At 42.4% G+C, this 6,144-nt stretch overlaps 1 protein-coding gene across 1 annotated transcript in view; it reads left to right on the top strand.

Annotated features, from left to right (window-relative positions):
- Positions 1 to 6,144, top strand: part of LOC144128347 (exosome complex component MTR3-like) — a 176,951-nt gene that overhangs the window by 72,012 nt on the left and 98,795 nt on the right. The gene's annotated exons all lie outside the window — the stretch shown is intronic.

Raw genomic sequence — 6,144 nt, forward strand, 5'->3', positions numbered from 1 at the left:
AAACGACGACGCTTATTCTGGTCCTTTACCTGTTAGCAGGTGACCAATCCGCCCTCAAAATATTTTTACTATTCGGAGTTTGATGCGTTACGGGTGTGTGTGTGTGTGTGTGTGTGTGTGTGTCTCTCTCTCTCTCTCTCTGTGTGTGTGTGTGTGTGTGTGTGTGTGTGTGTGTGCGTGTGTGTGTGTGTGTGTGTGTGTGTGTGTGTGTGTGTGTGTGCGTGCGTGTGTGTGTGTGTGTGTGTGTGTGTGCGCGCGCGCGCGTGTGTGTGTGTGTGTGTGTGTGTGTGTGTGTGTGTGTGTGTGTGTGTGTGTGTGTGTGTGTGCGTGCGCGCGCGCGTGCGTGCGCGCGTGCGTGCGTGCGTGTGTGTGTGTGCGTGCGTGTGTGTGTGTGTGCGTGTGTGTGTGTGTGTGTGTTCGTTCGTCAGTCGCCATCTGCCTTTGCTTTACTGTCTTGGCAATGCCCGTATACATCATATATATATAGGCAATATGTTAGTAGCGAAAGCACTCGTGGATCATCCAAAAGTTTTTACCGCCGAAAAACGTTTCTTTTTCATTTGGTACGTCATGAAAAAAAAATATATATTGGGAAAGACATAATTAGACACAGCCATAAAGGTTAGGCATCGTTGTCCTCTCCTTCATCCCGCCTATACCGAGGATTGTTGTCACTGGGGACTGATGCCTGACAGAAGTGTGCAATGAGGTTTTGTTGAAAATTAAACGGTTTGCAATATATTTTGATTTCAAGAATCATATTACCACTTATATGGGTACGTAATTCAATCTCGCCCAGGAAATCACGTAAACATCGCTAACGTAGCGTTCTGTAGTGAAGCTTTGGTACCATCTATGTGGCTGCATATTGTGCAACATTGTTAAATTGATCACTGTTTTAAAGGTTTTGTTGCATTTGAGTGCCACTTATGCTATCTTTAGTAGGTCTTCTGATGTAAATAAATTTATGTTGTATAAGTGGCGCTTAGTTCGCGTCGCCAAGTGAAACGGAGGAACAGCGGCAACAGTGGCTTTGTACACGTGAATGCTATGCGCACTAACAACTGTATGTAGGAATGTTAGGAGAGTTATATTCGAAAGTGCGTCATGCGATTAGTGTGGCGCAGTCATGAATTTAATGAAGAGGTATCTAAACAGGTAATACAACTTTGATCATGTGCAGCAATCCTGTGCAAGCCATTTGTTCCTACCTTTTTCTACTTTGTCATAACATTGAAGATGATTAGAACTTTTCGCAAAGCTTGCTTGTAAAGGCTGTTGCGCTTTTTATCTTACGCGAGGATGACTGACGAGGAGATTCGTGATGAAATAAACAATGTCTAAAGTCTAAAGTCTTTTGAGAGATGATCGAACTACAAGAAAATGAAAGGCAAACTTTTCCTGGGTGCACAGTGCACCTATATGATAGCAGTTTAAAAATCGACTGGAATAAAATATGACTATATTCGTTGCACAACTAAAGCCGGAACAACAGCTATAGACCGCAGATTTCTAAGTCAATCTAAACCCCAAATTTTTTTGTGCTATCAAAGACGAGCCGTTATCGAGCAGATGTCCAAGACGACTGCGGGTGTTAGGCGCTTCATGCGGGAGAGAAATGCATGTTCGGTTAATTGTGAAGACAATAGCAGTTACTATATAGGACTCGACGTTAATGCACGTCGCAGGAATGCAATCGTCGTCGTTAGTTTAGGTCGGGGTGGTTTCGGTGCATATAGCAAGCGTTGTGTAAGCGCTATGCTAACTACGTTGCTCTAAACGCTTGCCTCCATTCTTTCTGAGACGTGAAGCGGAACGGGATACAACGACTGTGGCACGTATAATTTGATTTAAGGCACAGAGCTATTGTTAATAGCAACGTCCTGTTGAGCATGAATATATAACTATCTGAAGCGTTTCTGCCTGCAGCAATTAGTTCTAGTAGCTGCTTCAGGGAGATGATGCAGCTTTCATTACGTTTATATACAAATATTATTCACTGCTTCAGACTAGGCAGACAGGATTGTTGCATACTTTTGCATTTCAGGCAGACGCTCAGTACACACTATCGTGTTACGGGTGAAGACTTTCTGGGATTCTTTTTTTATCAATACGCGAGATTAGCGAACCACTCAGGGCTCAGTGACATGCACTTCTGAATGTTCCATCATGTAGTGTTGTTGCAATATGAGGCGCAAAAAAAGCGTTCCATCAACCTCCCCTCTCAATTTTGCAACTGGCTTGTTTTCGCTGTAGCGCTTGTTGCAACTACTTGAATTCGCATGCCGATCAAAGTAATGAGTATAAGATAACTCATTCAGGCGTCGATCTTGTGTTATGAAACATTTCAAAAAGGAGATAAATATTGCATATATGGCAGACTGTGAGGAAATTTCCGCAGTCGTTATATTATGACCACTGACATGCATTTTCATCGTTCATTTCTTTAGGTCCAATTTCGGTTTCGTATCAGCGTATCCACATTAAATGTTAATCAAGCTTCTAAGTAACGGACCAGCCTGTTAAGTACCGCCGGCACACAGTGCTCACATCATCTCTACGCATACCTGACATGCCGAAGCGAGGACAGGTGTGTATTTGCGAGAAGAGAGGCGCGTGTAGATGGAGAAGAATCGTGGATTGGACTCATTAAGCGTACCCGCCGCGGTGGCTCAGTGGTTAGGGCGCTCGACTACTGAGCCGGAGTTCCCGGGTTCGAACCCGACCGCGGCGGCTGCGTTTTTATGGAGGAAAAACGCTAAGGCGCCCGTGTGCTGTGCGATGTCAGTGCACGTTAAAGATCCCCAGGTGGTCGAAATTATTCCGGAGCCCTCCACTACGGCACGTATTTCTTCCTTTCTTCTTTCACTCCCTCCCTTATCCCTTCCCATACGGCGCGGTTCAGGTGTCCAACGATATATGAGACAGATACTGCGCCATTTCCTTTGCCCCCAAAACCGATTATTATTATTATTATTATTATTATTATTATTATTATTATTATTATTATTATTATTATTATTATTATTATTATTATTATTATTATTATTATTATTATTATTATTATTATTATTATTATTAAATATTATTATTATTATTATTATTATTATTATTATTATTATTATTATTATTATTATTATTATTATTATTATTATTATTATTATTATTATTATTATTATTAAGCGTCGGTGGCCTCACATGGGTGAGATCGAAACGAAAAACATCAGTGCACTGTGCAAAACTATTTCAAAGAACCATAGATATGGAAGCGGGACTCACAAAACTTCTCCTACATACCTGACTGGCCTGCGCACGAGCACTTCGCTAGTTGTGATAATGAACAAAAAAAAAAGCGCCAACGAATGACGAAGTCGGCTGACGTAAGATAAACAATCTTATGAGTTTTTTTTTTTCCATTGCTCAAAAGCAGAAGTTTCACATAAGCCAAATAAGTTGTTTCGTACTTGGCTCGCATATACGCAATAGCAATGTCACTGGTCCCTCTGATTCTCGCTTCACGAAGTTGTCACATATGCGCGATGATGAGGAACACGGGCCGACAAAAGGCGATATTGCGCTGCTGACTCCGCTCGTAGACAAATGGTTGCATAATTGTTTGAGTCGAAACCTGTCTTGAGGAAACGATAGTTTGTGCGACGAAGTGCCTCATGGTAAAACCTCGGGCTGCACGGACATTTCAAATGCCGTCGAACCGAATGTCATCCGACTCAACTACCGGTATTCCGCTGCTACACAAATCTTTGCAACGCCACTCGGGTCATATGTCATTTGAATCGACGGAGTGCCGTGGAGACGTTCTAGAGTTTCACTTTTCAAATGCCTTTGAAACACGAACACGTATACCCTCGTGCTCAGTGGCTACACGCATGCACTAACTGAGAGTATACAGCGGCTTTAAGTTAAGTAGTGTTGTTTTTTGTGTAGCTGCTAAGTACGGAGACTCTGATGGTGAACTTTGATCTTGTCGGCTTCGGTATCAGTGGAGCTCCTTAGAGCGTCATTTATGGTCATAAAAGGGCAGATACGAAATACATAAAAAGAGTGCGAAGGGACAAGAAGGAACTAAACGGAGCGAATGTTGAAGTTTCGATTCGAAGTATGGAATGTCATTAGACTCAAGTGTCACTTCAAGCAGAGGCATAAGCGTACTCAACACATAGCTGCTAACTGATCAAAGGAGCGTTTTGCTCTGCTATTGCTCACTACTGTTACTAGTGCTACTATTACTACTACTACTACTACTACTATTACTACTATTACTACCATTACTACTATTACCACTATTACTACTTTTATACTACATTGCTTCATACAGGAAAGACATCCTGACGCAAGACTCAGTTAAAAACACACAGGGGTTCGCACTGCAGCCCTCATAACGGTCGCTCATAAGCCACGAGATGGCGGAAAGTTTGCGGTGCCACCTGTTGCGCACAACGCACACTCGCGCCTGCAAATTGTCTACAGGCTTTTTCAAAGGGACGTTGCAGGGCTGCTGCATATCAGGCTCTGAGCTGTGAGAGACGGCTACCAACATTTTCTCGTACAACGGAAAAGAAAGACACACATAAATAAAATCAAAGCTAGGGCTTCACGAACCCTCGGATACTTAAAACGTAATTTTTATGGTGCACCATCTGACACTAGAAAACTAGCTTACCAGACATTTGTTCGTCCGCAACTTGAATTTGCATTGCTCATCTGGTCACATCACCAAGTATCTGACACGTAGCCTCGAATCCATACAGAACCGTGCCGCACGCTTCAGCACTCGCCCTCAATCCAGCGCCACTAACATGAAGTTATCTCTATCACTTGAGTCTTTAGTATCACGTCGTACAGTTGCACTCCTTTGCTTATTTCATAAAATGGTTTTCAGTCTTCGCAGTCACACTCTGCCTTTGTCACGGCAATGTCGTATATCACATCGCCTCCACAATCATAACAACTCTTTGCGTATTTTTGGTCGTACTAAAGCGTTTAAAATGTCTGCCTTACCACGTGCCATAAGCCTTTGAAGCAGCCTTCCTGACGAAGTTACTAACGCAAGAAATCCTGCCACGTTTCGAGATATGATAACCACGATAATCGCCTAATATCTCGGTTTTATGTGCTTTTACCAGAAAACAATGTTACTGCTGTATAATATGAATGAAATTGTGTTTTTGCTAACTTCAGCGAAAAATAATCTTCCATTTCCATCTTTTTGCATTTTGAAGCTTGTATTAACGCCTTTTTTAAACCTTACTTATTCCGCTGAATATTTCTTGCCAACTATTTTATAACGTTTCTCTTCAATCGTTGTTTTGCTCTAATGCATTCTGAATTCATGTGTATACTGCCCCACTCACATACTGTTCTTACGTAAAATGCACCTGTAAGTAACATAAATAAATAAATAAATAATTAAATAAATTGAGCTGCACTGCTATGGCGCGCTCTTCCCTCAGCCCAAAAGCCAGCTGTGTTGAGAGTCGTGAAGAAGTCCTATAGGCGCCTCTCGAAAGGATTGCCCTAGTCACTGTCTTGTAGCATGTCGATCCTGAAGCGGAAGCTGATATTCTTTCTACAGCGAAAGCTGTTACAGCTCATGGCTTAGCATATAGTCCTGCATTCTACCGTGGAATCTACAGCAATCACTTATTTAAGCCAATCACTTAACCTAAGTATTTTAAGTTAATTAATTTTAATTAAATGACATACAACTGAATTAAATTGAATTTCTCACCTGTCATTGTTGGCAGGTGACAAAGTGAAGAGATGAGAAATCCCCCACTCCACGTTTAGGGGAGAGGTTAGAGAGAGAGAGAGGGTAGGGGCGACGGGTGGCCAGATCTGATTCCGCTAATTCGCATTAGAACGGCTAGGCTTTCTCTTACGGCTAATAATAATATTAATAATTGGTTTTTGGGGAAAGGAAATGGCGCAGTATCTGTCTCATATATCGTTGGACACCTGAACCGCGCCGTAAGGAAAGGGATAAAGGAGGGAGTGAAAGAAGAAAGGAAGAGAGAGGTGCCGTAGGTGAGGGCTCCGGAATAATTTCGACCACCTGGGGATCTTTAACGTGCACTGACATCGCACAGCACACGGACGCCTTAGCGTTTTTCCTCCATAAAAACG

This window comes from Amblyomma americanum, chromosome 4 (assembly GCF_052857255.1).
Source record: "Amblyomma americanum isolate KBUSLIRL-KWMA chromosome 4, ASM5285725v1, whole genome shotgun sequence".
Classification (NCBI taxonomy): domain Eukaryota; kingdom Metazoa; phylum Arthropoda; class Arachnida; order Ixodida; family Ixodidae; genus Amblyomma; species Amblyomma americanum.